The sequence below is a fragment of the Micromesistius poutassou genome, assembly GCF_964030765.1.
Source record: "Micromesistius poutassou genome assembly, chromosome: 12".
Taxonomy (NCBI): domain Eukaryota; kingdom Metazoa; phylum Chordata; class Actinopteri; order Gadiformes; family Gadidae; genus Micromesistius; species Micromesistius poutassou.
In genome coordinates, this window is record NC_140282.1 from 13,430,487 (window position 1) to 13,441,305 (window position 10,819).

Here is a 10,819-nt window from a genome sequence, read left to right on the forward strand (position 1 = left end):
ACATGGAGCAGTGTGCAAGCAGACACTGTCCCAATACAGCAACCCTCTGTATCTTTAAAGGCTCTCTAATCTGCCACCAGGTGTGATGCAGATTGGTCATTGCAAGTTATTTCATAAGCTACCCTCTAGTGAAATCACATGTGGGAGTGTCCACCCAGATGTATGATACACAGACCCTCAGCCAAACAGCCTGCCCAGAGAACTGTACCAAATGGTAGGCGGACCTACCCAACATACATCTTGGTTGGACACTTTCCCGTGTGATGTCACGATATGGTTGATATTGGTCCATCATCGTCACACCCGGTGGAAGAATAGGAGCCCTTTAAATGGGCTTAAACCTGACACTCAGAGCTTCCAGATCCTTGGCAGAGAAGCTCCGCATCACATGGTATGAATTATTCGCCGTGGTGAATCTGGACATCTTGATGTTTGGGGAGAGGTGAAATATTTATGCGCCAGCACACAGAAGTCTTGCCTTGATCTACGTTGTTGGGTGTTAAAATGAATACGGACCGCAAACACACACACACACACACACACACACACACACACACACACACACACAGACACACACACACACACACACACACACACACACACACACACACACACCTAAAAGGGGAATGGATCTCTGTCTCCTGGACCAGTCTGGTTGGCTCAGGTGGTCATTCAGCTTTGGTTTGTCTGCTATGATTATGTCCGATGGTGAGAGTGTAATTCCGCATTTCAACCGAGCAGTGCGGTACGGTTAGGTTCAGTTAGGTGTGGCTCGAAGCTTGGTTATGGCTCGCGTTTCCACCACCGACAGTACCCTTATGGTTGGGTGAGGTTTAAGCAACTACGTAAGCATCGTGATATCATAGCAGTGCGACACAGGGTAGCCTGCTAATACATTCACATCTGGACGGTATCGCCGTCCAGAAATACCTTGCGGGTACTGTGTTTGTTTGTTTCACAGAAGTGACAATTCTGTCGACCAATCAACGGATGGCTTGTGTAGCTCCACCTCTTCGGCACCCTTTCAGACCGCTTGGTACCCCAACGGAGGAGTACCGAAAAATAGGTGCGGCTCAGCATGGCTAAGTGAGGCTCAGTGCGCTAAACATCTGCCCAACTTTTGGCGGTGAAAACGCGAACCGTGCCACACCTTACCGTACCAAATCGTAAGAGATGGGGCTTCTGCTGCTGTGACAATGACTGAACTAGCTCATAGTGTCTCTAGTTTTGGATAGCCTATTCTCAGACATCCTAGATTTCATTAATGTAGCTGTTAAGTGGGTTGAATGTCGAAATACGATAAATTTAAGTGTTTCCAAAAGGTTAGAAAGGGGATAATGGACAGTGCTTGATAAGAGATGGATAATTATTATTTATCGCTTTGAAGTATAACCTCATACAATGGTGTCCGGGGGGTATGATGAATTTTACACGTTGGATTAAAACTTCACATTAATATATTCTGTTTGGAAAACACAAGGATGGAGTTTCAGAATATGATGCACACAGAGAAAACATTAAATAACAATAAAGATCATCCAGTAGTTTAGTATCAAAATGTTACATTATCCTACAGATGGGTTTGATTTTGGATGAGAAAAAAAATATGATCAAGTAGCTGAGAGCGGTCTTCAGTAAGGTTTATACTACATTCCTCACAAAGCCTACCTGAACATTGTGATCCAGGGCTAGATATCACCCAAACATCTAGTACTGTGTAGACTCACAGAGACCGGAGCTGGGGAGACTAAACAACGGCCATGCTGCCTGACCAACGCTGCCCTGGCCCTAGATGGGGCCAGAGATAGCAGCAATCCCCCAAGGTCATTAAAAAGCCATTCGTCTCAATACAAACAGCAAGTGTTGTTGGGCTTAATTTAACCCTGAGAGATTCTCCAAGGGCCGTGCTAAACGCTGCTTGTGTTACACTCGGAGGATGGACTGTGTCACTGTCAGGGCATGACAGGTAAGGAGCTACAAAATATATGTGTATTTCTTACTAGCCATCGAGCATCACTCAGGATAAGATAAGAAAGAAGTGCTTGATTCAGCCCAGACGGGAAATTCTGGAGAATCGCTAATCTTCCTGTTAGACAAAATCTTTTCTTAAGTATTGATTGCAACAACATGTCCAAGGCCTAACAACAGCACAACTGAGCTAGAGGTCATGAGTGTAGATGAAGATCGAAGCTATAGAATACAGATCGAAATAAACTTGAAGTTGGATGATAGATTAGGATGAAAGAAAGTAGGTTAGTAAAAATGTGTGCTTTACAGCAAAGATACAAAGAAAATACATTTAAAAAGTACATTGAAACACAAACCACATATGAACACAGAAAGCATTTTGTCAGAATTATCCAGTCCTTTATAGAGGCTAGGACTGAGGACTGACCCCTGGGGTACCCCATACAAAAGTGGAGTGAGTGAGGACACATACTTATAGAGACGAAAAAACATATTTGACAGATATGACACAAACCATTCTTGGTTTGGATGATGGTATGATCTATCCATGGCGTCAAAGTTTAGTAAAACCAAGATGTAGTGGTCTCCCAGCCTGCACAAGGATGTCGTTCGTGATTCTTAATAGAGCAATTTCACTACCATGTTTAGGTTGAAGGACGGTAGTGTTTCAAGAGTCAAATAGAGCACATTTATAATCAGAGACAAGGTGTAACAATGAGAGGGAGTTTAGAGACAGGCCTCAAGTAAATATGAGGTTAAAGTGTAAGGCGTCAGTTATAAGTCGAACCAGATGACCACATGTTGCCCTAGATTTAATGATTCTTGATTCATGATATTATATTAAAATCAAAAAAAAATTCAATAATTATTATATTATGAATGTGGACGGAGGAGGATAGTCATACTGAAAATTTCAAAAAGTAATTATTTGGTTTGAGGGGGTGGTAGATTGAAATACAGCAGACTGGGTTTTGACAGTTGACTTCTAACATGAGCATCTCAGAGCTCTGATAGATATCAACAGCGGTGTGTCTACAATTTAAATGGTTGCTGTAGGCAACAGCAAGGCCCTCACCACGGCCAGTGCACCTCGGGGAGTTCCAATAACTGTAGCCAGGAGGGCAGATTTAGACTAAAGGGCAGCAGTACCCAGTCTTTGGCCAGGTCTCTGTCAACATTATGTAATCAAAATGATGAGATGTGATCAAATCCTTCTGGATGAAGGTTTTCTTTGACAGAGATCTGCCTCTTAATCGAGCAAACTTGTGCAGGAGTGATGGGTGACACACTGCTTTCGATTGTAGGTAATATGGATATAGTTACTACTATTGGCGGTAGCTGTGTTAACAGGGACACATTTCTAAGGCCTTAAGTTTATGATTGCGGGAATCAGTGAGAGCAGGTTAATAAATGGACTGCATTAAGGGGTCTGAACCACACAAAAGGATTTAACATTCCTGTTGGCCATAGTTGTACTGTATGTGCCATTTACAACGGAAGGAATGTCTGTGAATGTATTAACCATTCAAATGTGAATGTAGGTGAGTGATTCAATTGAATGATAGCACAAAGAAATGTGTGTGTGGGGCCTTTATGTGTGTGTGTGTGTGTGTGTGTGTGTGTGTGTGTGTGTGTGTGTGTGTGTGTGTGTGTGTGTGTGTGACAGAGAGTAGAGAGTAGTGAGAGAGAGAGAGAGAGAGAGAGAGAGAGAGAGAGAGAGAGAATGAGAGAGAGAGTTAGAGAGAGAGAGACAGAGACAAAGAGAGAGAGAGAGCGTCAGAGCCAGAGAGAAGACAGAGAGAGAGAAAGAGAGAGAGAGGACTGCGCTAGACAGGCTGGGCAGCAGACAGCTGCCCAGCCTGTCTAGCGCAGTCCTCTCTCTCTCTTTCTCTCTCTCTCTCTCTCTCTCTCTCTCTCTCTCTCTCTGCTGCCTGGCCCCAGCGGAGCCATGGATCCTGGCTGGCCTCACATCAGAGACAGAACCTGAGACACATCTATCACCCTCCTTGTGGAACCCTACCTCTCTCTACCTCTCTCTCTCCATCTCATCTACTTTCTCTACATCTCTCTCTTTCTCTACATCTTTCTCTACCTCTGTCTCTGTCCTCACTGCTCTCTGTACATCCCTATCTCTCTCTCTATCGCATTCAATCTCTCTCTCACATTCCTTCTCTTTCCCTATTGATCTATTGCTCTCTGTTTCCCTCACATCTCTATCCATCCCTTTCTCTCTCGGTCTCCCTCTCCCTTTCTCACTCTTTGCGTGTTTCTCTCCCTCCCCCTCGCTCTCTCCGTCTCTCTCCCTCCAATCTCTCTGCAATACTCTCTCTCGTCCCGTCTCCATCTAAACAGTACCTCGACAAGCTCTCTCTCTCTCTCTCTCTCTCTCTCTCTCCCTCTCTCTCTCTCTCTCTCACCAGAACGTACACAACACCCCGACCACCCTGGTCTGGCGGGCAGAGCCGTCGTCAGGAGCTTGTCGGCTGTGACGCGGAGCTCCAGCCAATTCATCTTCCCCGGCCGGGCCCGCTAGACGGGCGCACCCAGCACTAAGTGCACCCCGCCATCTATTCACAACCACTCATTCATTATGGGACTGGGGGTGTGTGTGTGTGTGTGTGTGTCTAATTTGCCTGTCTTGCCGGCTCTGTCTGCTGAGGCTATTGTTTAGAATGGAGGAGGAGGTGTGTGTGTGTGTGTGTGTGTGTGTGTGTGTGTGTGCGTGTGTGCGTGTGCGTGTGCGTGGGGGGGCTGTTTTAGCGAGGTCAGTGCCATGCAACTGGGGGGCTAACAAGGTTAGGTTATTGGATTTGTTTAGGCGTCACAGCCTCCTACGGGAGTCAACCTAACCCAATCACCTCTCTCCCCAACCCCCCCAAAACACACCCCCTCACACACAGACACACACACACACACACACACACGATCACGCACACACACACGATCACGCACACACACACACACACACACACACACACACAGTCAAACACTCTCTACCACACAAACATAGAGAGCCCCCTCCCCCCCACCATACACACACATACAGGGACCACCCCACCACACACAAACACACACACACACACACACACACACACACACACACACACGTAGTCATACACACACGCACACACACACACGCACACACACAAACGTGCACTGACCCACACACACCTGCCCCCCTCTCCCTCTTAGCCCTGACTCTGTGGTGTCTTAGCAGTAGAGTGTTTGTTTGGATGTGCTCAGAGTCACTTGAATGTGACACACAGACTGTATTTGAAATGACACGAGTGAGACCCTGTTTTAAACACTAACCGTATGTGAACGTTATGTCATGTTATTATCTGTTATGTGAATGCTGTTTTGATAATCCAGCTCCATCTTTGGTCTGCTGGGGGGGGTTTTCTTGTGCCGTCTGTATCCAGCAAACTGGGATCTACAAATGCACCTAAAGAATTGATTTGTCCGATCCAGTTTAAGTTTCGCGTGTGGACACACACTCCTATTCAGTTACACCCGTACACCAGAGAGTGTAGGAAATAAATAAGAAATAAGAAATCAATGGACCCTCACAGCGGAATAGCTGATCAATAGGCGGTTACTATGGCACCCTTGAAATGAATTGTAATCTTAGTGTGGTGAATAAAAACAATTAATATTCTGTACAAATGGATATCTTTCTCTGTAACCAACGGTGAGTGTAATTGTAGATGCATGTGACTGGAATACACTGTACAGAGCAAGCAGCACTAGCTCAAAGAATTTGTTTAAATTAAATTCTTACAGGACATTCTAGCAGTGGCTACGGCGTTTGACTTCCAGCCTAAAGGTTCTGGGTTTGATTCCCAATGTCTGCAGCCAACCTGTAGGCATTCTTCAGCCCGATATCAAGCCAATATCTACTGCGTATTTGCTTGTATCTTAACGCTAATAATCAAATAACTAACACTAATAGATAGTGAATATATATATACACATATAAAGTGAAGTAAGTAAAGTAAATAATCAATTTTAAAGTAGTGTAATTGTTCATGGTAAACAGGAAATATTATATGATTATATATGAAAATTACAAATATTTTTAAATGTTTAATTTTCCAGCAGGCTAATGATTTTTAGAGTGTCACTACGACAACATGTGCTATAGATAAGATGTCATGTGATGATGATGATGGCCTGTGTTCAGGAACCTCTGTGCCGTGTGATGAAGTCTAACAATGCACCCAAACAATCCACATTTCTCTGAAGGCTCATTCATATTGATTTATGGTTCTGAGATCATGCCGTCCTTCTTTATTACACGTACAGCCATGCTCACAGACACACACACACACACAAACCCATAAATATGCCGATACATATGCATGCACGCACCCACACACACAAAAACACGAACGCATACATGAACTGACTCACACACACACACTGACAGAAATCAAGTTAAATTCCTTTCCTTCTTCCTATCATTGGTTCCTACACATCCTGTGTTTGCCTGCTTGTTGGTAATCCCTAGAGAACGAATACATGAATAGATGAATGAATGAATGATTTCTTCATTATAGTGGCAGACCCTTCCCCCATTCCTCCAAATGTGTGTGTGTATGTGTGTGTGTGTGTGTGTGTGTGTGTGTGTGTGTGTGTGTGTGTGTGTGTGTGTGTGTGTGTGTGTGTGTGTGTGTGTGTGTGTGTGTGAGTGTATATGTGTGTGTGTGTGTGTGTGTATGTGTGTGTGTCACAACCCACTGGCTTATTCCTACACTGCATTACCCCCCTCCATTCACATGCATGATCGAGTCGAGTCTGCGAAAGCAACGTGGCTACAGCGTTAACAGGCTTCCTGGGGTCTGAATAATGCAGGCAGTCATAAATAGCCTGTCCCCGATTGGTTGAGTCTTCAACAGCATTCTGTGCTCATGCATCACCACCACCATCACTATGACTAGCTAGCATACTGGAGCCCCAGTGAATAGCCTGAAACAAAAAAAAAAGCTACTTTGGTTGGTTTGAAACTTCCTCAGAAGTCTTTCATAGGATTGTGTAGTGGCTAAAGTGTTTGACTCCTAGCCCTAGGTTCTGTGATTGAGGTGGCATCTCCACAGTCTACATGTAGGTATCCTTGAGCGACTTGACCCCTTCCCTGTCTATATCTGTATCTGAATGCACTGTAGGTTTCTCTGGATGAAAGTCTACTAAACGACGTAGTTGTAAGAAGTAGTAATATCTTGTGGGGTCTTGTAGGGTGAATCCAGTCAGTCATATAACACCGTCGGGTATAATTCTGCATGTCTACTGAATGACTCAATAGTAAGTGGGATTATCTTGTAGGGTCTTGTAGGGTGAAGCCAGTCTGTCTAAAACACTGTCTGGTCTAACAATGCAATGACTCAATAGTAAGTAGGAATATCTTGCGGGGTCTTGTAGGGTGAATCCTAGTCGGTCTAACACCTACGCATGCTGGAGCTAGACTCTTGTTGGTCAGTCCTGCCTCATTCTCATCCGCTGGGTAGTAAATGGTCACGGTGATCAATATCTATTTCCTGTGGTGTTTGGTTTCAGAATAATGTACATATTGAACCGTCGTTTCACTAGACTCCCCCCACCCCGAGCTTTAGGGATGGTTTTTTTTTTTCGCACTCCTAGCCTTCTACTGTTTCCGTTTCCAAAGGAGAGAAAATCCCTACAAATCCGATTAAATAAAGGATTTTCAGGCAGCCCATTGATCGTCCATCTTGCTGCATCGGGCTAACTGGGAGATCAGAGTGTTGCATGCTGGGTATCTGAGAAGGGAATGTGCGTGTAATCTAGTTTACAGTTCCTGTTTATCCTCCGCAGATCAGCAGTGTTAACTTAATAGAAAGAAGCACTCTGTGTCTCTCTGCTGCTCGCTGGGCGAGGGACAAGACTCCCTAAAACAAAACCGACTATTCGTTGGATAGAACCTGTTTTTAAACGACAACGAATATAATATCGTGGGTTGAAATCATTGAATACAAAGGCATTATTTTTGTAGTGATGTTTTTCTTGTTAAAATTATGCATCCTGCTCACTAGAATATATAATAAAGATCTGCATGTAGCAGGTGGAACACACCTCCTCACATTCTGTGCAGAGCTCTCCTACTCTCTCAATGGGCTTTCTTACACATTACTAGAGCAGCTCATGTAAAATACATTTCTACATGCACTAAATAACATATTGCTCTCCTGGGAACTACAAAGAGCAGGTAGCATGCAAAACAATGGTACACCAATCAATGCTGTGCTAAAAGCACCAATTGAGTGTGTGTGTGTGCATATGTGTATATGTGTATGTGTGTGTGCGTGCGTGTGTGCGTGTGGGGCGGAGAGTGTACTTGAGAGCATATGTTTTTTATGCCTTTATCAATTTACTGGTGTACTGCCCATTCTGTTTGAGCCCATAAATGGAGTCTGGATTACGGTGTAAATCTGCGTAGCCCATTGAGCAGTAATGTGTGTGTGGGGGAGTGGTCGAGGTGTGGGCAGGGTGTGATTGAATGTGAGCTTAGCAGCAGGGAGGGGAGGAGCAGTGAACAGGCTGTATAACCTGATGGTTTATATAGACCCGCTTAAAGTTAGACAATAGGTCCCGCCTCTCTAGTCAGATCTCACACAAGCATGGCATCCCACATGTTGTGATGTCCTTCTGTGGAATTGATCACATGCAATATCCTTATTTTGTTGATGTAAGCATGCAAAACAATCATTTGTTTAAAGGGAAATCCTATGAGACAATAGTTTATGCATCTCAGTATACTATGTGTGGGTATGATAAAAACTCACATGCATGTGGGCCAAAGACACACACACACACACACACACACACACACACACACACACACACACACACACACCCACACACAGACGCACACAGCTGGATTGTTCTCCCATGTCGTTGTTGATAGTTTCAATGCCACTCTCTCACTCTTATTCCCCCCCCCCCTCTCACACACACACACACACACACACACACACACAGGCACAGACACACACACATACACACACACACAAACACACAAACCCTCACCCCCACCCTGGTCCTCTGGCAGCAGCAACAGTCAGAGCGGCCGGGTTATTTCTGGCTTAATTGGGAGATTGATGCTCCTCAGAAACCTGGCACCTCCTCAGTCCTTCCCCTCCCCTCCACTTCCTCCCAAAAGAGCAAGAATGCCAGACATGTTGACGGCTCTCTCTCTCTCTCTGTGTCCACAGGCAAACAAACAAGGACACACACACACACACACACACACACACACACACACACACACGTTTTACACCAAAGCCTCTTTGCAGGGGTTCGCCGTAGCAGAGGCTCTCAGATCGTCACTTGGATAGCCCCAGATGTAGACTTGTCGTGAACTACTACAGATCGGACAAGCGATTCTTATACAACAAAAAAACGCGGCTGGTATATTTTTAGAAAATACTCCCTAATAGCCGTGAAATGTTCCTGGCATGGGAAGAACATTGTCTCACAAATCAAACGATAGATTAAGGGCGTAGTTTGTAGAATTGAGTGGCATCTAGTGGAACGGACTTGGCAGAAATGAGGTATAATATTTTTATGTTTTATTTAGTGTATAAACCCACGAAAACAAGAACTGTTATGTGTTTTTGTGAACTTAGAATGAGCCCTTTATATCTGCATAGGGAGCGAGTCTGCCTTCAGGGGGGCAACCATGTCAGACTGCCACGTTTGAACAGTAGCCCAAACGGGCTAATCCAATTTAAAAAATGCATTTTCTGATAGAGTTCTAGGAAGAAGGGGGGCGTGTTATTCAGCTTCAACCCATTTGTGATACATTTTTAAGTTAAGTTAAGTTAAGTTATCCCTTATTGTCCCTTTTTGGGGGAAATTCTTTCTCTGCTTTTGACCCATCCGGGAGCCGGTGAACACATACCGTGCCGCAATTTCATTGGAGCCGCATAAGAAAGCATATTGTCGCAGGTGAGTTTGTTTCTGTTCACTACGTAGGGCCTACGATATATAACAAATGTAAATATGGCACGCAGCAGGCATGACAATTTGGGAATTTTTTTTATGGGAAATTGTCAGGCATTCATTTTTTTTTTATGGGCCCCGGGCACTTTCACATGCTGCCCGTCCCTCTCGGCATCCCTGTGTGTAGGAGAGCATTATCATGAGCGAGGTTGTATCTTAAAAGCACCAGGGGTAGGCTGGTAGACTGATCTACCCAGCACACATCTAGGTGGACACGCCCACTTGTGATGTCAGAAGAGAAACGGCTTGTAGCAGCTGATCACACTCACACCTGGTGGTAATATGTCACCTTTAACCCTCTCTCGGACTCTCTGGGACATGCCATTAACATCAACCGCTGGCAGGACGAAGCTCGGCACATCCACACAAACCGAGGAATTATACTGTAGGTGTCAGAGAAGATTAACCCTATCTCAGACGCTCATCACAGCCAGTGAAGTCAAGCATGTCAAATTGTGTATCAAATGGCAGTTTGCAACAATTATTTGGCTTTTTTGCATAAAACTAAATCTAGGCGTATGTGTTCAGTGAGTCCCATTCAGCTCCATAATTTGTAATTATTTTATTGAAGTTAGAAAAAATCACAACGAACAATCACGTTCATACTAAAAGGACCTTTAAGGACCTACTCTACACAAGTTTCGACCTATAGTTTTACATTTACAGACTAAATAACTTAACACAATTTATAGTATCTATCAGGGAACCTTGAGCAACATGATGCAGTTGTAGAAGATCTCATCCTGTTGGGAGTAGCTACTGGCACCTTGCAAAATAGAGGACAGCACATGCCATCGTCATTGGAAAAAGGGGGGGGGGGGGGGGGGGGGGGGGG